Source organism: Stenella coeruleoalba (assembly GCF_951394435.1).
Source record: "Stenella coeruleoalba genome assembly, chromosome: 3".
In the NCBI taxonomy this organism is placed as follows: Eukaryota; Metazoa; Chordata; class Mammalia; order Artiodactyla; family Delphinidae; genus Stenella; species Stenella coeruleoalba.
In genome coordinates, this window is record NC_137148.1 from 114,763,907 (window position 1) to 114,790,442 (window position 26,536).

The 26,536-nt window shown below is 40.5% G+C and overlaps 1 protein-coding gene across 2 annotated transcripts in view; it reads right to left on the reverse strand.

Annotated features, from left to right (window-relative positions):
• Nucleotides 1–20,352, reverse strand: part of FAM13B (family with sequence similarity 13 member B) — a 111,909-nt gene extending 91,557 nt beyond the window's left edge. Inside the window, exon 1 of one of the 2 annotated variants that reach the window (XM_079916070.1) lies at nt 20,334–20,352. The gene's annotated coding sequence lies outside the window, so the exon portion shown is untranslated. Of the gene's footprint in view, nt 1–11,579; nt 11,675–20,333 lie in introns of those variants that run through there. The other variant, XM_079916069.1, reaches the window with a different exon arrangement.
• Nucleotides 20,353–26,536: the final 6,184 nt, after the last annotated feature.

The following is a 26,536-nucleotide window of genomic DNA, read 5'->3' on the forward strand; positions in this document are numbered from 1 at the left end:
AGTTTGATTGAATTCAGCTCTTTCAGATGTAGTAGAATGTTGGGCCCATCTCTTGTGCCATCAATAAGGAAACTTTCATTATTTAGCTGTCCTCCTCACCCTTACTGATCTCATCTCTGACCAAGGCTATTTAAGTACTAGCATAGATTAATTTTTGTTCAGTCAAGGCTGCTATTATCTTTTTTAGTACAATGTTCATAAGACACTGGAGCCACAGTAGCCAGCAAGAGCCAAAAAGACATATCCCATCACCTCCCCCACATCCCATGAACACTATTACTTAGAAAGGAAAATAGACACAACAAACATTTAAAACTTATGAATGTTGGGCTTGGAATAAGAACACTGAACTTGTAATAAGAAAACCTACATTTGAGTTCTAGCCCTGTCACATACTAGTTATGTGACTCTGGTCAAGGTACTTAACCTAAATGTACCTTAGAGTCCCCATTGGAGAAATAGGGAAAATAATACTGAAATGAATTGGCATGTATAAAGTGTTTTATAACCTGTATACTATAATTTTTTACTCCTCTCTCCTATACTGCTTTCAGAGACCTAAAGAAGTATCTGGAAATGTTTTGCTGCCATATCTGGGTTTTTATTGCTAGGGATGAGGCCCTATGTGGAAATTTTTCTTGGCAGAAGTTGCTAAATACTTGTCTATTTATTTTTAAGTGAAAACTAAGAACCACCAAAAACCCCCAAACTCTTGATACTATTTTTAACATCTTTTGTACCTTGGGAATTACAATAAACACAAGCATACCTCCTCCCTAATTAGAAATATATTTACAGTGCCCACTAATAGAATTAGACATAAATGTAGATAAGGATGAGAAGATACTTGCAGTTTTGTGTGTGGGAAAAACTGCTGCACAGGGAGATGAGGTTGTAACTACCCTGACTCCTGCAGAGCAGTAAAATGCTATCAAATTCAATCAAACTTGGCCAATTCATTTTTTTGTTCTTGAAGTACTCACCACTACTGGCAAAAAAGAAAAGACTAAACCCCTCAAATTTAAATCTTCTGATAAAGAGACACTCACCATCAGAGAGTGGTATTGCTGGGTCTTCTGAGGAATGCAGTGGAAATCTGTCTGTGTCACTTTCCCCAGGACCATTGTGCCAGTGTGCAAGAATGCTTGTTCTTCATAAACAAAAAAAATAATACTAGCTGCAAAGAGAAGAAACTGTTCCAGGGTGTGCGAATCCCACGCCAACCTCCAAAATAATGGCAAATACTGTTCTGATCTTTGCAACCCAGGGTAACCTTTGTGCATTTATTTATTCACCACATATTTCCTGAGCAACTATTAAGGACCAGGCACTGTATTAGGGGATGTAACCATGATCTCTGCCCTAAAAAAGCTTCATCTTACATATCTCTGGAATAGAATGTTTTCGGAATGGAACCAAAGTTAACATGACGTTGATTTCAACTTCTGTATTCAGTCACACAGCCACTGGTGCCATCCAGCTTGGGGAGCTGGAACAATTGACAGTAACTCTCATCTTTGCCAAGTCCACATTTTTGGCCTGATAACTCAGAATTCAGTGTATGACAATGGGATAAGCCAATGAGATCATCAGCTATAAGGCTAAGTTGTTTTGGTTTCTTAATTAAATTTCTATAGTTAAATAAATATTTTTTCCACAGTGGGAACTTTTACTGTTTTTTTTTAAAAAAAGAATTAATATCCCTTTCTCCTCTTCCCTCTCCCTATATCCATGTAAAGGAAACAGAAAAGACTATGGCCTTTACAATACCATGGGCTGCCCCTTTAGCCAGAAATTCAGGTAGGAAGGTCTTCTCATTCTGCATACCCCACCTCTTCCTTAGAGGCCTTATGCTTTTGAGCCTTCATACCATTTGACTAGCCAGGTTCCTCAGAGTCCTTTCATGAGGACCACACCTTCTGTGGCAAACTGACAGCACAAATATTTGCAGATTGCAATCAAACTACAACCACATTTTGCCAACCATTCACACCTGACTACTCTTTTCCACTAAAGACAAGGGAATAATGATTTGCAGAAGCATTTAGTGTTTTCCCAATCCCCAAGCTCATCAGCAGAGAGGCTATGAAGCATGAAGCCTCATACCCTTATTTTAGCCTTTCATAGTGAGACAGAAACTAAACTGTGTACACAGGGGAGAAGTATTATAGTTATTATGCATGTGTCTTATTATCCCTATTAGAGTGTGGCACTGTCTGTATCCCAAATAAGGGTCTTACCAAAGACAACTATTGTAAAAACACTTGTTGAAAAAAGAAATGGCCCTTGGTTTAACCAAATTTGTTATTTTTAATAAAGTTTTGTTATTTGTTTCTTCTTATTTGCTTTATATGCATTGTTTCCCTCCATTTGGAATACTCTGATACTTCTTACTCATTGATACACTTAAGTACATTAATTGAGCACCTAGTATGTGCAAAGTACTATGCTAAGTTCTAGAGACACAGCAGTGTACACATTGGACATGATTCTTGCCTTGTGGTGAACACAGTGTAATTATGCCCATTGCATGGCAAACTCCCATTTATTGTTTAATAAGCCTGAGTTCAGTTTAAGTGTCCTAAGTGTCACCTTACCTAGGCAGCCTCTGTGACCTCATCTGGATTGAATAAGACATCCCCATTCTCTGGGCCCCTGTCATCTTGCCCATATATCACACTGGCAACCTCCCCTAAACTAAGACCTCCCCAAAACTGAAGGGCTACATCCTCAGTAGTAGATTAAGGAAAAAACCTGACCTACAGAGGGAAAAGGTAAGGATACCTGACTGTCTCCACATTATCTGTGGATGGAATAGAAAAAAAAGAAAACAACTCCCCTCTGAGAATTCCTAAACAAGTTTGCAAGCATATTGTGGGGGGCTAGAATTTCACACTACCTGTGTGACCCAGAAAACCTTGAGCTGAAAACCATAAAGGTGATCACTTTAGTGCCCCAGGCACCTTGTGTAAGCAAAAGTAAATCTTCTCTAAAAATCCTACAGGTAAGGTTCCTATAGAAATATGATCTCATATTAAAATATCACTAAAAACACAAGGAAATAATGAACTTCAGAATAATACCTGCAACGACTGCAAGTAGTCTAGTTATCAAATATCATATATAAAGAAAGTGTATTTGTGGGCTTCCCTGGTGGCGCAGTGGTTGAGAATCCGCCTGCCGATGCAGAGGACGCGGGTTCGTGACCCGGTCCGGGAAGAACCCACATGCCGCGGAGTGGCTAGGCCCGTGAGCCATGGCCGCTGGGCCTGTGCGTCCGGAGCCTGTGCTCTGCAACGGGAGAGACCACAACAGTGAGAGGGCCGCGTACCACAAAAAAAAAAAAGTGTATTTGTGATATTGTGACATAAGAAGAAATATATATTTGGTCTTTGTCCACAGTTTCTGGCACAGAGCTTCTAAAACCCTTGTAATTTCCTAAGTGGTAGGGATAAGAGAATTGTATTATGTTATTCATAACAAGTCCCTTTCCATCATCGCTGAGTTTATGCTAATTAGGTGATTTATGGTGGGGCCCTATAGCCTCTGGATGGGGCTGATGCCAGAAAGACCAAAGGATTAGAAGGTTACAATTTTCAACCCTACACCTGAGCTCTTGTGAAGGGAAGAGAGTTGGAAATTAAGCTCTATAAAAGCTCTGAACAACAAGATTTGATGAACTTCTGGATTGGTGAATGCATCAATGAGCTGGGACAATGGTACACCCCAGACTTCTCAGGGACAAAATCTCTTAAGTTCAGGACACTTCTGGATCCCACCCTAGGTACCTCATTTGGCTGTTCATTTGCATCCTTTATAATATCCTTTATAATAAACCAGTAATAGAAAATAAAGTGTTTCCCTGGGTTATGTGAGCCATTATAGAAAATTATCAAACTTAAGAAGAGGGTCATGGGAACCCCTGATGTGTACCCAATTAAGACAAAAGTGTGGGTAACTTGAGGACCCACTACGTGATTGGTATCTTAAGGGAGGGGAGCAGTCTTGTGGGACTGAGCCTTTAACCTATGGAGTCTGTGTTAACTCCAGGTAGTTTTAGAATTGACTAAAATTGTAGGACACCCAGTTGATGTCTGCAGAGAATTAGAGAATTGTTTTGTGTGGAAAACCCACACTTTTGGTGTCAAAAGTGTTATGAGTATAGAAACAGTTTTTCCATTAGAATGTTTAATATTTTTAAAGGAATTAGAGGAAATAAAGATAATGAAGAAATAAGAAACTATCAAAATTGATCAGGCAGATTTGAAAAAGAGCCAGATGAACCTACAGTAATTTTAAAAATATGATAATTGAGATTAGAAACCCAAAGGACAAGTTAACCATCAGATTTGACAGCTGAAGGGAGAATTCGTGTTCTGAAAGATCATCTGAAGAATTTGCAAGATATAACACAGAGAGACAAAGAAGTGGAAAATATAAGAGGTTGAGGTGCATGAAGGATAGGGTAAGATTCAACAAATATCTAATTAAAATTCAAGAAGGAGATAATAGAGAGAATGGAGGAAGGCAGTATTCAAAGAAATAATGGCTGAACATTTTCCAGAATTGATGATAAATATTCTAAATTCTGGAAGATCAAAAATTTCTATGCCAAAAAATTTAAATGAAATCCACACTTAGTCACCTCATAGTGAAAGTTCATGACATCAGAGAAGGAGGGGATCTTAAAATTAGGCAGAAGAAAAGACAAATTAATCTTCAAAGAAATGACAATTAGCTGACAGCTGATTTTTCAACAGCAACAACAGAAGTCAGAAGACATTGGAATGTATCTTCAAAATGTTAAATCAACTCCAAATCCAGTGAAACAGTTTAAGGATAAGAGCAAAACAAAAATATTTTCAGATAAACAATATAAGAACTGAAAAAATTAGATAAAATTCAGATTTAAAAAAAGAATGTACTACCAATAGATATTCATTAAGGACATGCCAAAGGATGTACATATGGAAAAAGAAAAGTCATCCAAGAAGGAAGCTCCAAAATGCAAGAAGTAATGGTGACCAAAGAAAATTGTAAACATTCTGTAAATTTAAACAAACACTAACTGTCCAAAATAATAGCAATATGGGACTTCCCTGGTGGCACAGTGGTTAAGAATCCACCTGCCAATGCAGGGGACATGGGTTCGATCCCTGGTCCAGGAAGATCCCACGAGCAACTTAAGCCCATGCACCACAACTACTGAGCCTATGCTCTAGAGCTCGTGCGCCACAACTACTGAAGCCTGCATGCCATAACTACTGAAGCCTGCACGCCTAGAGCCTGTGCTCCGCAACAAAAGCCACCACAATGAGAAACCCACACACCGCAACAAAGAGTAGCCCCCGCTTGCTGCAACTAGAGAAAGCCCGCACGCAGCAACAAAAACCCAATGCAGCAAAAAATAATAATAATAATAAAATAATAGCAATAATGTCTAAATTCAACTATTACTGAATAATTGTACATATACTGGAAGAGGATGAAAGGAGTTAAAGTATTATAAGGCTTTGGGTTGTTTAGAGGAGGCCAAATGTATTAAATTTATAATTTGTTGTGTTAGATATGCATGTCAAAATTTCTATGTAATCACTAAAATAAATAAGACAGTATGTATAACTTCTAGTTGATTACAGGGGATAAAATGAAATGGAGGGAACTTAATTCAAAAAAAGGATAAGAAGTTTTAAAAGCAGGACAAATAGTAAAAAACTAGCAGAAACAAATCCAAATATTTGAGTGATTACAATTAATGTAACTATATTAACTTCTCAAAAGGCAAAAAATGTCAAACTAAATTTTTTTAATGGAGTTAAGTGCTGTTTACTGAAAACATAATTAAAACATAAGAACACAGAAAAGTTAAACTTTTTTAAAAAGATTAAAAGTATATATATTATATATATATACATACATATAATATATATACACACACACATATATATAATATATATATTCAGACTAGTTAAATATACATGTACTCTAAACTTCATCAATGTCACACATACCCAATAAAATATGTGCACATAGGCATTGAAAGACATACTTAGAAATGTGCATATATGCTTTTTTCATAATGGCAAAAAAATGGAAACTCAAGTAGCTGTCAATGATAGAATAATGAATGATAGATTCTTGTGTATTTATACCATATGATACTACACAACAATGAAAATGAACAAACTATAGCTACAAGCAACAACATGATGAATTCCACAAAAATAATTTAAATGAAAAGAGCCAGACACAAATGCAGACTGTATGATTTCATTTAAAAAATTCTCAAAAGCAGAGAAACTAAACTATGGTTTTAGAATTCAGGATTTTGTTTAAGGAAGGAAACCTTTTGGGGGAAGGAAGGAGTCAGTTATTGGGAGAGGAGTTATGAGGAAATATTCTATGTCTTAGGAGGTGATTATATGGGTATATTCACTTAGGGACAATTTATCCAGCTGTCTTATGATTTGTATGCTTCTCTATATGTACTTTATACTTGAAAAAAATCTTAAGTAAAAATTAGCTCCCTATATTTTTTTAAATTAAAGCTAAATATAACAGTGTTTTTCCAAAAAGAAAAAAACGAAATGATCATATTTAGGGATACATACTGAGGTGGAAAAGCTATTTATTTTAAAAAGGCCAAAAAGTGATTAACATGGAGGTCACGGTAGTGGTTCCTTTGGGAAGGAGGAGCAAGAATGTTTTATCTGGGTTGTAAACAATGTTCTATTTCTTGATTTGAGTGGTAGTTACATGGGTGTCTGTACTAAATTATTATTGAGCTCTGTATATCTTAAGTTTGGGCATTTTTCTATATGAATATTTCACAATAAAAATACTTTAAAACAAGCTTCAGAAAAAGTAATTATAGGAGAATGTCTTCATGATTCTTAAAACAGAAATTCTGATACCATAGATAAAGGAGTAATAAATTCAACTACATTTTATTTGACACCATAAAGAGAGTGAAAACACTAGCCAAAGAACTGGAAAAGTTAATTACAAAGAATTCAACCCAAAAAGGAGTATTATCCATGTTATATAAAGAACTCCCAGAAATCAAATAAAAAGTTTTAAATGCAGACAATCCAATATAAAATTGCACCAAAAGAAACCTTTTTTTATAGGTTCTGCACATACGAGGAAATTCAAATGGCCAATAAATATATGAATAATATTCAACCATATTAGTAACCAGGGAAAGCAAACTAAAATGAAATACAACTGTACATCCACCACAATATACCCATCAGAATGGCTGAAATTAATAAGTCTGACAATACCAAGTATTAGCAAGGATGTGGAGCAATAGATTCTGTCATTCACTAACAGCAGGAAAACAATTTAGCATGATCCACTAAAGTTGAAGACCAAAAAACTCTGACTAAGCCTTTCTACTCCTGAGTATATACCCTGGATAATTATGTGCATGTAGTACCAGAATACATATGCAAAAATGTTCACAGCTACAGTGATTGTGATAGCCCCAAAATGGAAACAACACAAAATTCCAGCAACAGAAGAATGGACCATGCAATGAAATACATACAGCAATGAAAAAATGAGTGAACTAGACTTAAACCTACAGATAAGAACATGGCTGAATTTTATAATACCCAAGGTTAATAAATACAAAAGAAACATACACTATGGCTCTTTTATATAATTTAAAATGAGACAAGACTCAACTATATTGTTTGGAGGTACATACTTTGGTGGTAAAGCTATAAAGAAAAGGCAAGCAACTTATTACCATAAAAGTCAGGGTAGTGGTTTATCTCTAAGAGGAAGCGAAATGGTAAGTGATAGACAAGGACCACGAGGGGAACTTTGGGGAAGGGGTGCTGTCTATGTGCTATTTCTTGAACTGGGCACTGTTTACACAGATGTTTGCTTTAGAATTCTTTTCACACTGTACATTTATGGTTTCTGCTTTTTTTTTTAAACGTGTTCATTTTACAACTTAAAAGGTTGGAAACAACAGGGAGCTTAACTGGTAATATCTGAATTACTTTACTTGCTCCTCAAGTTCAACTTGAAGGTATTGATAAATGCCCAGAGTCTAACATCCAAAGAATATATTTAATGTTACTTTGTGTCCAAACTCTGTCACTAGATCAAACTAAGAGTATTTATTCTTTTCACTTGTTCAGAAAACAACTCAGACAAATATGGAGTGAGGTATTTGTAAAAAAGAACCAAAAGAATAAAAGTGTTTTAGATGGTGGGCAGGACAAGCATGTGACAAAGGTGTGCACAAAGGTGGTTGTAGGAGGCAGAAGAACAATGTCTCAAAGGTGTCTACACTCTACTCCCTGGAACCTGTGAATATGTTAGGTTACACGGCAGAGAGGAATAAAGGGTGCTAATCAACTGACCCAGAGACGTGGAGGTTATCCTGGATTATCTGGGTGGGCCCAGTGTAATCACAGGGTCTTTATAAATGGAAGAGGAAGGCAGAAGAGACAGATTGGAATGATTAAATGTGGGACTGACTCAACCCACCATTGCTGCCTTTGAGGAGGGAAGGGGCCCTCGAGCCAAGAATGTGGGCAGCTTCTAGAAGCTGAGAAAGGCAAGGAAAATAATTCTCCTCTAGAGGCCCCTAGGTTTTCCCCTAGAGCCATGATTTTAACTCAGCGAGACCCAAGTCAGACTTCTGACCCACAGAACTGTAAGATAGTGGTTGGTTGTTTTTGTTTTTGTTTTTATAAGAAAACTTTTTATTTCATAATAATTTTAGATTTACATAAAAAGTTGCAAAGACTGAACAGAGAGTTCCCAGCTCCCCTTATGCTAGTAATTAATGCCCTTTTAAAATATATATATACTTTAAAGCAGTTTTAGGTTCACAGCAAAACTGAGTGGAAGGTGCAGAGGCATCCCATATACCCGCTGCCCCCACATATGAATTGTGTCGTTTTAAGCTACTAAGTTCGTAGCAATTTGTTAGAGCAATACTCAAAAATGAATACAATGGCGAATGGCATTTTTAGGAGAAAAAGAAGAGAGGTAGACAATTTAGGGATACATACACATATGGTAAAATGATAAAGAAAAATAAGAGAACAATTAATCCAAAATTCAGTGTAATTGTTCCTTCTAGTAGAGGGTACGGAGCACATAGGTGGAATGCCCCCCAGGAACAGGGCTGCAGAAGGCTGTAAGTAGCCTCTTTGGGAAAGAGAAAAAGGATCATTCTCTGTGGGCCAACAGCCTAGCAGCAGCCAAGAGCTTTTGTACCCAAGGGAAAGGCCCCCATCCTCCAGGAGGAAATCTACCCCACCTTGGCAAAAACCTTTGTGCAGTGCTCAGTTTGTACCACAGTGCTGGCAGCCCTACCATGGACCTTCCAAAGTTTTATAATATTCTACTTCTCAATCTGGGTGAAGGGTACATGGGATTTGCTTTTCATAATTACTCTTCAAATTGTTTTTATATTTATATATTATATATTTGTTATACACTCTCTTTTATATAGATGTTGTTTGCAGTTTTTTAAATGTTAAAATATTTAGCCATGTAATGAAATGTAGTACAATCACACCCTGTGCAGACCTTTGCCAGTACTTTGGTGCCATTCCTCCTCTGTGTACAATCTAAAATCAGGGAGTTCTGAAGGATATTAGAGTGATACTTTTCTTAACCCCGAGTACCTCTTTTCAGAGTTGGGGCAACTTACTGATGAGCAGGAAAACAGGATTCCCTTTCTTTCAGTTCCTATCCCTATCTTAAATAAGAGGTTTTATCTGTTTTCTCACTCAGGTATTTCACACAGTGGTAGGAACTAAATGTGCAACCACAGAGAAATTGGTGGGCACCTGTAATCCAAGAAAGCTCCCTAAGACCTGAAGAGAAATTTCATCATTCAGGATCTGGCATGTCTGATAAAATCTGACATGCTGACCTGTGAGGAAGCAGAGAGACAGATGAACTTGGAAGGTTCTCTGCCAGCCCAGGAGTCTTGGATTCTGAGGTGCTGTAATTATGAGGTTGCCTTGACTCTTCCAAAGAGTCCAAGACCTTTCTTTGTTTCTTTTCTTTCTTTCTTTCTTCCTTCCTTTCTTTCTTTCTTTTCTTTTTTTTTAAACAGAGCACCTTGTGTAGGACAGAAGATTCCTGAAACACCTCTCCTCACTCCCATGCAGTCCTGCTGTCTTCAGAAGGGGTCACTTGGGTTCAATGGTCCAACAATCCAAACCCCAAACCATAAAGAGGAAGTTTTGCTTCTTAAATACAAGCTCTGCCCACCCTTCCAGATCTAAGAAGTGCTTGGCTGTACCCAACTATAAACTTGGCACTAAACAAGTACTCACCATGGGGCTGAGGGATGGTCTAACTCACACCACCACCATTTTTTAAAATTGTTTTTTCAAATAAAAAATAATAGTTGTTGGGAAAATTCAAAACATTTAGAAGAGTAAAGAATAAAAAGTAAAAATTTCTCTTTATCCCTTAATCTTACTCCATTCCCTAAAAGTAATCCTATGAAGTATATCCTCCCAGACCTCTTTTTATACATTTATAAAATGCACACACTCAGTTATCTTTCTTAACATAAATAGGATCATACTATAATGTTCTATAATATATTGTTCCAGTTCTCTCTATTAAAAACAATAGTTCAATAATTGTATACTCATGTGTATATTTATATATAACAGATACCTAGAAACAAAATTGCTGAGTTAAAGAGCAATGCAGGGGCTTCCCTGGTGGCTCAGTGGTTGAGAATCCGCCTGCCAATGCAGGGGACGCGGGTTCGAGCCCTGGTCCGGGAGGATCCCACATGCCGCGGAACAACTGGGCCCGTGTGCCACAACTACTGAGCCTGCGCTCTGGAGCCCGTGAGCCACAACAACCGAGCCCACGTGCCACAGCTACTGAGGCCCGCGCGCCTGGAGCCCGTGCTCCGCAGCAGGAGATGCCACCGCAGTGAGAAGCCTCCGCACAGCAATGAAGAGTAGCCCCTGCTCGCCACAACTAGAGAAAGCCTGCGCAGCAACGAAGACCCAACATGGCCAAAAATAAATAAAATAAATTTTTAAAAAAAGAGCAATGCATTTAAAATTTGATAGATATTACCAAAACTACCTCAGAAGAGTCTTTATGAACAGTATAGGAGAATGCCCATTTGCTTAAACTTTCACCAATGGATATTATGTATATTTTTATGTTTGTCAATTTGATGAGCAAAAACAGTGGTACAAGTGAGGTTGAGTATACGCTTCCTGGCCAGTTATATTTCTTAGTGAGTGAATTACCTATCCATTTCCCTTGCCTATTTTTCTGCTTGCAGCTTCCTCATTTTGATCATAAGAGTAGCCACAATATATTGAGCACTTGGCTATGTGCCAGCCACTGCACTCGGTGCTTTAAAATAATTCTTTTCTTGAAACAACCCATTTTACAGGTGAGAAATATAAAAAACATGGAGAGGAAATTCAAACACTGGTCTTTTTTACTGGTCTCTTCTACTCTAAAGCCTGCACTTTCTCCACTATATCACTACACCAAAAAGCCTCATTTTACTGAAACAGAAACCCCAAAGGGAAGAAACCCACCCAAACACTCACAGTCTCGTAGCTAGGATGTCCACCTCAATCCGGATCACTGGTGGCCTTTTTTCTGGTCTTCCCAGAAAACTAAGTTGAAAACTGCCAAAAGGCTGTTCAAGCAAACATATTAGACTCCAGTGGCCTGTTATCTGTGTCCTTCAAGATAAAGAACCCACAGAACAAGGGTGGAAGATAAGTAAAATAGAAACACCAAGAAACATGGAGACTTTAGCCCCATTCCAACCATATCACAGTCAAAGCAGAGAGCTGATGACCCTACAAGTCAGTCCTGGTATGGGTTTCAGTCACATCCCATGCCAAAATGTTTTTTAAAACTCTGAAGCTGGACAAACTATTAATCACAAGCATGAGTAGCAGATAGTTTGAGGTTCTGCTCTTTATAAAATCAAGATGTTTGTTTTATAATCCTTTTATCAGATAACCCAGAATGAAAAGTGTTCCTAAGACTTTCGCCCTTTTTTTTCTCAGATGTGATTAACGTAATGAGAACTACTACAGGAAATATGATTTTCTGATATTATTGTTCATACTGATCATAAACTTCTAAAGAAGAAGAGGATGGGACAAATTAAGTCTAAGAAATTTCCAAAATCCCTTCCTTCAAGATCATTAACTAGGGCTTCCCTGGTGGTGCAGTGGTTGAGAGTCCGCCTGCCGATGCAGGGGACACAGGTTCGTGCCCCAGTCCAGGAAGATCCCACATGCCGCGGAGCGGCTGGGCCCGTAAGCCATGGCCGCTGAGCCTGCGCGTCCCGAGCCTGTGCTCCGCAACGGGAGAGGCCACAACAGTGAGAGGCCCACGTACTGCCAAAAAAAAAAAAAAAAAAAATCATTAACTAAATGTCTATCTAATGAATTGATAACAGTTTTAAACTGGATACATGGAGATGCATTAAACCATTCTTTCTACCTTTGTGTAACTAAAATTTTCCAATAATAAAAAATTAAAAAAAAAAAAGACCTATGTGTCAGAGACTGGGCTGGGCACTGAAGGTTTAGCAATGAGTAGAACATAGTTCCTATTCTTCTGAGGAGCAGTAATCCCTTCCATTACCATGTTAACGTGTTACGTGTTACAAAGCACTTTCACATGTATTAGCTGATTTATCCTGTAAACATACTATAGTTGCAAATTCAACGTGGAAGCCTCCTACTTTTTATACTTCTTTTTCTTCCTGGTCTTTGTTCTCTGCGATAAGAGGGCCAGATCTCTAACAGGTTGGATAGTGGTTGGGGGTGGGAGAGGTGAGTGAGATAAGGAAAAGACCTTTATCCTATGGTTAAGGACCTGGGTGGAGTTAGTTTCAGGATGCTTCAGACAATATTATCAGAATCTTAAATGCCATCTCCACCCTTTTAAATACTTAGGGTGAGCCTTTCACTCACAAAATCTTTCCTTGAATTCAGGTTGATACTCCTATTTGAAGACTATTAAAATGGGTCACAGAAAAAGAGCTACTCTCCCAGGATTAGATAACAAAATGGAGTAAAATTTCATTCCCTTTGACTCCAAGAATCTCATTCCGTGAAGCTCAACCACGAAGGGCAGAGGACTGATGCTTACAACTAAATTATGTTTAAAATCAGATTGATTACCTGCTCCACAGAGCTCCCCAAGTAACGCATTTACCTTTGGAATGCTGTCACCCTCAGCTCTCAGAGTCCACAGAATGTGTTCCAGTTCAATTCTCTTTTAGAAGTTTCTCCCCACTAATTTTCCTCCATGTGGTTGTAGCATTCTATACATGTGTACAAATGTCTCCTTCTTTAACCAGTTAGCCCTGAAAAACTTCAGAGAGTTCAGCCATACTGGGTATACCCTCTTGCTTTTTTGTTGTCTAATTCTTAAGTGTATGAAAAGGAGTACAAATTTATGCACAAAGACTAGCCTGGTTGTCAGAGACAAGCACTCACCTATGATCCCTACTGCATCCACAATTACTTCATCCTGTAGCCTCAGTTTCCCTATTTGCACACAGCCTAGAATCAGATGCTTCTTCCCTCCTTCCCAGGAAATTTAGACAAATTTTGATACCAAAGCAGAGCCAAGGGCTCTCCAAGTTCTTCCAGAGACACAGGTAGACAATTGTTTCCTTGTAAAAAGATCTACACCAGCTACTATAATGCAGACAACACAATTTCCCAGAACGGAGGTAGACAGAGTAAAAGGCAACACAAAGAGATGAGATGGCTGGAAAGAAGCCCCAGTTCCCCTAATCTCATCCCTCCAGCTTTGTGCGGGAGCTATAGAGGCAATCAGCCTGACTCACAGACAGCACTACTGTTCCCAGGCCAAAGAGCATTAAGAAGTGAAGCACTGCTGGGCCCCATAGTCGGGGCGTGACAAGCATTATGGGATATATATGTCCCAGGACTGGCTGGCTTTTCTCTCAGCTCCTCATAGTCTAGCATCATCCTCATCTCACTCATGTTCTCATTGCTGAGAAAGGTCCAGACTAGAAGACACCCCTGCGGCCCCAGGTAGAAGAGCTGGCTCAAGTTGCAGGATATCTAATTGCTTGAGAAGGGGAACCTGAGATTTTCCCCAGTGGCTCTAAGCATTTCTGTAAGCAATGCCTGTTTTCAGCAACTCCCTGCACCAGCCATGCTACAGAAAGATTTAGTGGAGCTGAGTGAATGGCCAGAGAGAAAAGCTGGCATTATCCCTAAAACAAGCCCACTTCACTTCTCAGCCTCTGGGAGAACACCAAGTAAGGAGAAGAGCAACCAACCAATCAAGTGTGGGATGAAAGCATTGCCTCATCAGGGTGAGCTCCCATTAGCTGAAATTACTTCGGATAAAGCTTTCATGGGAGTAAATGAACCCTTGTCAGGAACTCACACCCCACCCAGGGACCATTTTCCTCCCCTATTGCTTCTTATTTTTAAATTAAGAAAAGGGGTGGATGGGGAACAACAGACCATTCCCTAACATTTTTCATAAGCATACATGGTCATGAGAAGGTTTAGATCTTCTCTCCCCCAAAATTATTATTCAGTGCCTTTTGGACAAAAAAAGGGGGCCACCTGCAACAGATTGGTAAGGGAAGTTGGAGAGGAGGCGGCAAAAAGGGTGAATTATCAGTCGTGTTCTGGACCTGCAGTGGAACTGTCAGAGGGACAAAGAAACAAAAAGAATAATAAAAATCAAAACACATTGGAGCAGATGGCAAGACACTGACTTGTTTTTGCAACTTAAAGTTATCCTCATAGCTACAGCTTCTGTTTTTAATGAAAACTGCCAAAAGTTATCCTGTTTTTTTTTAAAGCAAATAAATATAAGCAGCAAATTTCTAGTTTGTGACTTAAATCCAGTAATGAATAAAGCTCTCAGTAAACCTGTCTTCCTGCTATCAAAACCCCATATCTGACAGAACCAAGAACAAAAGTTTGTTTTATGTGTGCTTCAGAAACTGTTTGCATTTAGTGATTAAAGGAAAAGGAAGGCACATCTCCTAAGATAGACTTGTTTCTATCACACAGAAGTTAGCTGTCTAGGCGGCTTCCCTGGTGGCTCAGTAGTTAAGAATCCTCCGGCCAATGCAGGGGACACGGGTTCAAGCCCTGGTCCAGGAAGATCCCACATGCCGCGGAGCAACTAAGCCCGTGTGCCACAACTACTGAGCCTGTGCTCTAGAGCCTGCAAGCCACAACTACTGAGCCCACGTGCCACAACTACTGAAGCCTGCGCACCTAGAGCCCGTGCTCCACAACAAGACAAGCCACCGCAATGAGAAGCCCATGCACCACACCGAAGACCCGATGCAGCCAAAAATAAATAAATAAAATAAATATAATTTTTTTTAATTTTTGAAAAAAAAAGAAGTTAGCTGTCACCTAAGAACTGATTTGCAAAAAAAGGCATGAAAACAAGTCTAATTTCAAATATAGAGAGTTGACTATTTGAGAAGGGAGTTCTGTTCCCATATTAGAGGCAGAGGCTATTTGGGAACATAATTATATCTTTTATTCTAAATTGATTTAAACTTAAAATTGACAGAATATAGGGAGCAGATTTGTTGTGGTTTGTTGTTGCTTTCCAAAGGGCTTTAAAACAGCTATTTAAAAAAAAAACAGCTATTTTTTAGTGAAGTAGTCTAAACCAAAGAGTAGTTTACTATTGCTACAATGTAATTCACATTCAAGATTCCTTCTGCTTTGTAGCCAGGCCTACTCTGAGCCCAGCCCAGACTGCAATCATCAGGTTCCAAACGTGTTGGAATCTGTGGCAAAGTCTTCAAACTGGAACTCTACAGCAGCAATTTAACCATGTTTAAAGACCAAAATTCTCTGGAGAGAATGGATTCTGACTTGGGGATATCCTTGGGGATAAATTATGCAGGGTATAGGCCATGAGGAGGACCCAAAAGAACACTGAAAAAATGATTATTCACTTTGGTAGTCATGTCCCAGGTGCCTTGTAAAACCTTTTATCTTTGACACCTTCACTCATTCAGCTGACCTTTATTCAGTGCCTCCTACGTGCTGTTATTATAAAGGTGTGTCAGACTCCTCTTGATTCAAGTTTGGCTCCCACCACCACCAGAAATAAACTATAAAAGATAGCTCAGTGTTCCCTTATACAAGCTTCCTTAATAGTTTTTACCATCTACTGAGCACCTACTGTGTGCCAAATACCTTTCCATATGTCAGAGGTTCCCAAACTTTCTCTTTTCTCAGAGCCCACCGTGTCTCAGCAAGTTTTCCACCATTCCCTTAAGCCAAAAGAAATACCTAACAGCTCCATTTATTAAATAATTTGATCGAAACAAGAAGCATTTATATACTAAGGATTTAGTAGTTGTTTGAAAAAAATGATACATGTAAATTGAAAGGAAACTATTATTTCTATTTTATTCTTAAATAATCACAATTACTTATTAATGAGATGTGTGCACCTATTTCACACTGCTCAACTTCTTAATCACATTGGACACCACCACCATTACTTAGTGTCCCATGTTGATTTTTACATGGTACTTGCTTCTTATCACACTGAAAACCCAGCTTTGTGAAGATACAAACATAAGGCATGACAGAAGGTAGCACAATCTAATTTTGAAACTCTTAACTACCTCTGGTACCCAATGTACATCACTGTGTTTCCCTCAAATTTTTGAAATATCCAACTGTGGTAACCATGTGAGTTCACCGCAGAGCCTTGGGGTGCCTCAATACACAGTTTGGGAACCATGGACATACGCCGTTTCATTTTATCTTCACATTTCTGCATTGCAGGTACTACTCCAAGTTTTAGATGTGGGAGTTGAGGCTGAGGACAGTTAAATAATTTACAAAGTTCACATAACTAGTAGGTGGTAGCACTGGGATCTAGGTCTGCCTGACTTAAAACACACATGCTCTTCCTGTTAGCCATGCTGCCTTTCTCCTCTCTCACTAGCTTTGCAGGATATTAGAATTACAGACTTTCAGAGCTGGAAGGATCTCAGGGATGACCTAGTCCCAGAACTCTGGTTTTACAGATGACCAAGACACACACTGCGTAAAGGCAGAGCTGGAGCCCAGGCCCCCAGACTCCTGGTCTAGAGTTCTTTCCATTGCATCAGGCTGATTCCCTAATAGATGAGTGTAAGAGGAGGGAAAAAGTGTCCCCAAGACATATCTGCCCCATAAGAGGTTTCCATGTTGGGGTTCACGTTTGGTCAGAGGCAAAGGATGTGCCCTTCAAAGATCAGAGGCTGCTGTTGGGAAAGCAGAAGGTAACTCTTCCCAACCTACTGCCCACTTGACAGCTATAGAAGAAGCAGGGGAAATAGAAAATATCTTAATTTTCTCTCTGCTAGTGATATGTTTTCAGAACAGGAAGCTCTGGATTCAATTTTTTTGTCACTGCAAACATAAAACTATTTCCAGGCCAAATATTAATCCTCCCCCCTTTTGCATGCTCTTCTGGAATATGTCTCACACCCTTCTTCTCTAGAAACCAAAAACTGAAAGTACTTGCTCAGGAGTGGATGGCAGGGTCAGAATGATGATGATAATGATGATGATGATGATGATGATGATATTCAACTAACACTCACTGGACTTGTACTATGTGCTCCAGGCCAGTCACTGTGTTGAGAGCTTTACACTTATTATTTATTTTCTTATAATATTTTAAAATAAGTTATTTTAAAATATAATATATAGGGCTTCCCTGGTGGCGCAGTGGTTGAGAGTCCGCGACACGGGTTCGTGCCCCGGTCTGGGAAGATCCCACATGCCGCGGAGTGGCTGGGCCCGTGAGCCATGACCACTGAACCTCAGCGTCCAGAGCCGGTGCTCCGCAACGGGAGAGGCCACAACAGTGAGAGGCCCGCACACCGCAAAAATAATAATAATAATAAAATATAATATAATATATACATAGTAAATGGCATAGGGCTTCCCCAGTGGTGCAGTGGTTAAGAATCCACCTGCCAATGCAGGGGACACAGGTTCGAGCCCTGGTCCAGGAAGATCCCACATGCCACAGAGCAACTAAGCCCATGCGCCACAACTACTGAGCCTGCGTTCTAGAGCCTGCGAGCCACAACTACTGAAGCCCGCGCACCTAGAGCCCGTGCTCTGCAACAAGAGAAGCCACCGCAATGAGAACCCCGCGCACTGCAGCGAAGAGTAGCCCCCGTTCACCACAACTGGAGAAAGCCTGCGTGTAGCAACAAAGACCCAATGCAGCCAAAAATATATAAATAAAACAAATTAGTTTATTTTAAAAAAAGAAAATGGCATAAAGCATATATATAAAGTATATATGTATATGTGTCTGTAGTTATACGAATAATTATAAAGCAAATACCCATGTAACCATCACCCAGATCAAAAAATGAAACATTGCCACCTCGGAAGCTCCTCCCCTAGTCACAGCCCTCACTTTCCTTTTTAGAGGTGAACTATATCTTGACTTTTATAATCATCATTTCTTCATTTTTCTTTACAAATTTACCAACTGTTGACAGAGCCATAAATAAAATGTGTTTTCGACCATTAACAGCTTCCGTCCAGGGCCCTGCCTCCCACTCCAGGCTCCCCTGTTTTCTCTAGGCTGTGGCTCAGCATTTCTACTTAGACTGCCCTGCACGTCTTCTTGGAAGATCCTCTACTTCCTGAATCACTTATTCAATTCCTCCTTCTTAAGGAACAGTGCATGGGAAGTCAAAATCAAAACTGCATGTCTGAAATGTCTTTGTTGTATCCTCAAATTTGATAGATAGGTTGGCTCAGAATTGAATTCTAGTTTAGAAATTGATTTCTATGAAATGTTTGAAGGCACTCCTCCACTGCCTTTTCTAATGGTGCTTTTGAGACTTCTGATGTCATTCTTATTCCTGTCCCTTTGTGGATGCCCTGTGTTTCCCATTGGGAAGCTTTCAGGATCTTTTCTTTATGCCTGGTTCTGGAGTTTGGGAGTGACGGATGCTGTGCAGCACCAACCAGATGCCCCTTCAGGAATGCAGTTACTCCCCCAACTTCTGGGAATGCTGCCATGACCCTCGGTTGTCAGCCCTCTTTGGAGAATGCCTTGGCTGAAGGTAACTTCCAGGACCAGCCTGTATAGAATAACTGACAACACGGTCAGGGGAGGGGTGAAGGCCCAGCTTCCTCACCTCAGCTGGCAACAATTCTGCACACACATCCCAGCTCTAGAGCTCCCCATGAGAGGTCAGCTGAGGTCTTCACTGGGCCTGCACCACTGCCCAACTTCTTCCTCTGCCCTTTCCTTCCCCTTCCTTCCACATGTGTTGATCCCAAGAGCACTCTCCTAAGTGTCCTGCCTGCTACCCTTCATCAGAGAGTTTCTTCCCAGAGAACCCAACTTGCAACTACAACATGTCTTGCTGTGGGTCTTGTTTGCATTCATCATGTTGAACAAATCTGTAGGCCCCATATTCTTGCTAACATTTACCTCCACTATGAGTATGTTGGCATACCCATTTTAGAGATGCACAAACTCAGACTACGGAAGTGAAAAAATTTGCAGAACAAGGTCACAGGTAGTAACAGGTAGTACAATAGGTAGGAAGTAGCAGAAATGGGATTTGAAACCAGGTTTGTCTTAGTGCAAAACCAGTGCAGTGTTCATTTCTGGAGTGACTGTGGGAGTTTTGGCTACACACACCGAGTCCCAAGCTTGTTGAAGAGAAAAGAGGAGCAGGCAGAAGCCAGGAACACAGCATGAACATAGTTACCTTTATTCTTTCAGTACAAGTCACTTTGTTCCCATGGGAGAAAGCCGATTCTGCCTGCTGCAGTGGACATTGTGCCTTCAGCTACCATGGCATCCATTCAGATGAAAGCTTAGTGTCTCTACATAAGCAGCTCTGATAAATGTTGGGACAGGAGCACATGTAAGAAAGATAAAATGAAGTCGGGAAACAGAGGTTCTGCCTAGTGTGTTTCTCTTACGACAAATATTTGGTATTTAATTTTATTGCCATCAAAGCTCATGTGACATTGGGAAGATTCCTTCTCTCTGGGCCTCAGTTTTCCTTTGTATAAATTAAAGGTTTACAACAGATAAATCCCATGGACTTTAAAAACTTCATGAATAAACCACAAATTGAATACCTATTACCAAGACATATACTTTCATTCAACAAATATTTATTGAATGCTTGTTACGAGCCAGGCACAGTTCTAGGCACACATAGAACACACAGTTCTAGGGATATATAAGTGAACAAAACAAATGAAAATCCCTGGTCTGAAGGATCTTATGTTGTAATGGGACACTTACTTAGTGCTTACCTTGTGCCAAGCAGAGGTCTGAGCACTTGTAGACATATCAACTCATTTAATCCTCATGACAGCATTTTGAGGTAGGTACTATTAACATCATTCCCATTTTATAGCTGAAGACAGAGGTGTAGAAACATCAAGTTGTACTTGTTACAAATCTGCGATGTGAACCCAGGCATTCTGGCTTCAGGGGCTAGGCTCTTATGTTATGCCACCACTGACTCTGGAAAAGTCCAGTGGAACTACTTTCAAACTTATTGGCTTTGAAATTCTTGCCAAAACATGATGACCTTGTAAAGCTAACATAAAAGGCCACTTTCAGAACAGTATGTACTTAGAAGATTTACAAAAGAAACATTTTCTATTTTATGTTAATAGAAATTCAAAGACAAATCACTCTTTCAGTAGCCAAGTGAAATTCTAAATAGAAATGATAACCACATTTCATTCCAGCATGATTGTATAGACTATAACTTAAATGAATATAGTGCCAGCTGGGAGCTTTAAGAAATTTATTTTTCTTCCTAAGTTTCTTATTTTTGGTTTACATATTCCTTGAAACAATCTGACAACTAGAATAATCACCTACGCTTTATTTTGTAGGTGACAACTAATAATTATAATACAGATGTTCCTCAACTTATAATGGGGTTACATCCCAATAAGTTGAAAATATTGTAAGTCAAAGATGCACTTAATACACCGAGCCTACCTAACATCACATCTTAGCCTAGCCTACCCTAAACATGCTCAGGACACAACATTAGCCTACAGTTGGGCAAAATCATCTAACACAAAGCCTATATCATAAAGTGTTGAATATCTCATGTAATGTATTGACTACCGTACTGAAAGTGAACAGAATGCTTGTATGGGTATAGAATGGTTGTAAGTTGTTTACCCTTGTGATCACATGGCTGACTTGGGGCTGTGGCTCACTGCCGCTGCTCAGCATCATGAGACGTGTTATCACTAGCCCTGGAAGAGACCAAAACTCAAAATTCAAGGTACAGTTTCTACTGAATGCATATCACTTTCACACCATAGTAAAATCGGAAAATCTTAAGTTGAACTAGTCAGGGATGTACATTGTACGCTGATACTCACTTATGTCACTGACAGAAGGATCTGTAAGAAAGAAGAGTCTGTATAGGAACTTGCTGGTTCCTGAGCCTTCAGATGCACTCTCTGTGGTGAGATTTGTTCTCCCCAAGCTCAAGGCAAGTTCCAAGAGAAAGTCTGGATGTCAGGGCAGCCTCGGCAAATTTCCAGATTGCTCCATCAGGTTTGGAGGGGCTCTTTGATATCGTCTTGTTAAGGTACCTTACTTTACCATTTCAGGAGGAAACTGAGGCTCAGAGGGGTATGAAATTAATGGCAGATACAAAGTTAGAGCCCAGGTGTCCTGATGGGATGATCAACTGTCCCAAATTTCCCAAAAATGTGGGACTTCCAGTGTTAAAATAGGGCAACTTGAGGGAGAAACAGAATGAATTGGTCACTCTGACTCTTAGTTCTGGTTATCCACTGCTTTTAAAAATATTTTCAGGATGCTGCATCATTCCCTGCTGGTCCCAAGCTCGGGAAGACCCTTTGTCTGTTTCCTTTGACTTCCCTTTAGAGTTTCATACAGAATTTTTAAGACTGTATCCTCCTGCCTATTGCCCATTTCTCTTCATCCCCTCTCTCTTGTTTTCTCTGGGAAAGTGGAGTTTGCGGGGCAAGCAGGGTGATAGTCATTTAGGAACTAAGAAGGAATGATTTCATCTCTAGAAATCTAAGAACACCTGAATGGTCCAAATGATACCCAGAGAATGAAGCAATATCCCTCACAACCCATGGAAGGTAAGAGCTGGCCTCTGTGTAGGTAGACAGCTCCTGAAAGGTGGGATTTCACAGCCAGGGATGGCTCTGACTGACCTCTCTCCACTAAACACCTCTTCTTCCTAATGACTCAAGCCAGTAATTCCAACATCAGAGTTTCATTCCTGCAGCTTAAGCCAAACAAAGCCTTATTAAATGAATTCCCCTTGCAAAGGTTAATAAATCAGTGATCAATCTCTCCAAATGAACAACGTCCTCAGAAACTCTGACCACTTCTCTGTTTTCTAATGCACTCTTCCTGGTCTGCGTGTATACAGTTCAGGCTCACATGCTCATGAAGTTGTGGAAGACCCAGCCCTCCAACAGTCTGCATTTCCTCTGCATACACTCCCTTCTATGTCCCCCACAGGCTGGGGATGTCTCTCCATCCAGCTCCCATTATAGGGCCACATGAGAGCAGTGGCCCATAGGATAAAGTCTAAGCTCCTCTGCTTACTTGTGAAGACCTGTCTGATTTGCTAAAAAGGTATGCTCTAGAGGACAGGGCCTTGGTAAGGTAAGTAGTTTCATGGCTATATTCCCAGCACCTAATCTGGTGCCTGGTACACAGAGGTGCTCAAAAAATACTTATGTTGATCAACTAACTGATTCAACTCTTTCTACATGTATTTATCACCCCAGACTTCCTGGCTAGAACCCTTCACTCACAAACTTCAACTCCCCCCGAACTTGCACATACACTCAGGGGTCAGAATTGCCTGTTGCACCTTGGTTCTTGTACTGCTTACTCTGGAAGTCCCCTGCCTTCATCTCCATCCACCTAGTCTATCCATCTTTCAAGTCCTATTTCTGCCAGGAGCCTTCCTGAGTACTACACCCCATCATGATTCCTCCCATGCCACACAGCTACTACACTCATCATTCAACTGGCATTCCACCCCTCAACTTAAATTGTCCTGGTATTCCACACTGCCCTGGTACAGCAATCTTACTCTCTTCATCCCCTTGCTTCCTTTGTTGGTGTCGCTTTGCTGAGAATCTGTCTTTGGCCCTCTGCTCTCTTCTCTCAGTTTCCTCTCTCTGATGCCTCATACAATCTCACAGCTTCAACTATTTCCTCTCCACAGTAGAATCCCAAATCTAGACCTTCAAAATTCTGTCCTCTCTCCCCAGCTCCTGAGTCAAATTTCCAACTACCAATGAAACATTGGTAGTTGGAAATGGGCTCTGCTGCCATCACCTTTCTCACCAAATGAAGCCCTGACTTCCCAGGTGTTACTATCACCCTTCTCCCCAGTCACACAGGGTGGAAAATGCAGCCATTAGGGATGAGGGAGAAAGGTAAGTACTATCAACAACAATAACAAAATTAATCAATAGGCAATCTTAGAAATGGAGGGACTTCCCTGGTGGTCCAGTGATTAAGACTCCACACTCCCAATGCAGGGGGCCTGGGTTCGATCCCTGGTTGGGGAACTAGATCCTGCATACTGCAACTAAGAGCCCACATGCCGCAACTAAATGTCCCACATGCCGCAACTAAAGATCCCACATGCCGCAACTAAAGATCCGCATGCCGCAATGAAGATCCTGCATGCCGCAGTTAAGACCCAGCACAGTCAAATAAATAAATAAATTTTTTTAAAGAATGGAAAATTTTATTTGAGCCATACTGAGGATTATAACCCAGGAGAGAGTCTCTCAGAGAGTTATGAGGATGGTTCCAAACAATAAGGGAGGAGGTCAATACACATGTGACAGGCAAAAGTTACCTGTAATCAAGCACACATCTCTTGTAATTTCGACCAAGGTTTGGGAGGCATTTCATGATCAGTTTGTCCCACGGCACTAGGAATGCTAGGCAAGGATTCCCAGGTCAGGCAAGGATTTCATTGACAGTCCATCCAACGTGCTATTACTGGACTAGGCCCTGTTAACAGTAACCAAAAGCCTCTGAACTGCCTATCTCACTAGTTTGTTATGGTCCAGGAAATGGTTCCCTCTTGTTGCTTCTTCACATATCTAGAGTTACACTATCACACTCACTGATCTTATAGAACTATATATTTATAGTGGTCAATTGTTTGTAGTCACCTAATCATCATTAATTTCATCTGAGGCTCAGTCACACATTTGGTAATGCAAGAAACAATAATCTTATAAAATAGGCAGAATACAAGTAATATAGCTAGTAACATTAATAAGGTCATAAGTAGTATTTCAGCTAAGAACTTCCTTTAGGTGTGGCCCAGTATCTACCCAGGTCATCTGAACAGTCTCTGAACTGTTCTACCCTGAACAGTATCTACCCTGAACTGTTCTACCCTGAACAGTATCTACCCAGGTCATCTGCACCAATTGCTATCTTTAAGGGAAATGATATATTGGCATTGTACATAAAGATCCCTAAAGCTGTCTGCATGTACAAGGCAAGTGGTAGGTCATCGTGACCCCTTCAAGAATTGAGAAAGGAATGTTACCTTCTAAGGAATTACATGGCTGGCACCAGAAGGAGAAAAATTGATCTTTACAGTTGAGTCAGTTGAATAGGCATTTCTGTCATTGGGGAGGTCTGGTTAACTCATAATGCAGATGTACAACACACACTGGAGGGGAAGCAGGAGGTCCAAAGGAGCAGGAAAAAATTTTATGTTTAAACTTTTCTTGTCTTGCCTTAAAATGTGAATTTTATTTCATCAATACAAAGACATAGTCAATTCTTCTTGAGAAGATCTCTCAATCTTTCTCCCCACCCGCCCCCAATTCATTGTCCACACAACAACCAGAGTAATCTTTTTAAAAAGTGAGTCAGATTCCCCTCACTCCCATACATACACTTAAAGTCCTGCATTGACTTCCCATTGCACCTAAAATAAAGGGTCCAGGTTATCTGGCTCCTGCTGCTCGCTTCACCCCTCAGCTTTCTCTCTCCTGGACTCCAACAAGATCTCAGAGCATGTGCCCTTGGGGGTCCTCTGCTGCTAGGGACTCTTCTCCCTCTACTCTCTGCATGGCTGACTTCTTGTTTTTAAAAACCTGCTGCAGGGGCTTCCCTGGTGGCGCAGTGGTTGAGAGTCCGCCTGCTGATGCAGGGGACACGGGTTCATGCCCCGGTCTGGGAAGATCCCACGTGCCGCAGAGCGGCTGGGCCCGTGGGCCATGGCCGCTGGGCCTGCGCGTCCAGAGCCTGTGCTCCGCAACGGGAGAGGCCACAGCGGTGAGAGGCCCGCGTACCACAAAAAAAAAAAAAAAAAAAAAAAACCTGCTGCAGGACTTCCCTGGTGGTCCAGTGGTTAAGACTCCACACTTCCACTGCAGGTGGTGCAGGCAGAAGTTCCACATGCCTCACGGTGCAGCCAAAATACATAAATAAATAAAAATCTGCTTCACTTTTAACCCAACCCCTAAGCGCTTTGAGAAATATCAGAGGGCTACTTATTGTCTCCCAAATACAAGGTTACACTTGCGTTTGTGTCTGGAGACCTGTGTCCTCCTCTCTACCCACTTCCTGTTTGTCCCTCAAAGCTCTGCCAATATCACCTCCTCTTTGAGACCGAGCCCAGTGAAATCACTCCTGCCATGAATGCCACAGAATTTAGGGTCAGAGCCATCATTCAGTACTTATCAGATCCTCTCCTTATTTCAGTATTGTCAATTTTTTAAAATGTTTTATGCATATTGTTTTATTTTCCAGATATAAAGTTTCTTCTGAGAGCAAGGACCATTCTTTATATCCTGAATTGCAGCAAGCTCACTAGACCAATTTACATGTGTACAACCTTTTAAAATACCTTTTATTTATTTATTTTAATAAATTTATGTATTTATTTTTGGCTGCATTAGGTCTTTGTTGCTGGGCGCGGGCTTCTCATTGCAGTGGCTTCTCTTGTTGCGGAGCACGGGCTCTAGGCACACGGGCTTCAGTAGTTGTGGTGCGTGGGCTTAGTAGTTGTGGCACACAGGCTTAGTTGGTCTGCGGCATGTGGGATCTTCCCGGACCAGGGCTGGAACCCATGTCCCCTGCATTGGCAGGTGGATTTTTAACCACTGTGCCACCAGGGAAGTCCCTAAAATACCTTTTAAAAAGCTAATGAATATATTTTTAAAATTGTAATACTTTTTAATGATAATTCACATTTGAAAATCAAAACAATAGGGCTTCCCTGGTGGCGCAGTGGTTGAGAGTCCGCCTGCTGATGCAGGGGACACGGGTTCATGCTCTGATCTGGGAAGATCCCACGTGCCGCGGAGCGGCTGGGCCCGTGAGCCATGGCCACTGAGCCTGCGCGTCCGGAGCCTGTGCTCCACAACGGGAGAGGCCACAACAGTGAGAGGTCCGTGTACCACAAAAAAAAAAAAAAAAAAAAAATCAAAACAATATAAAAAGA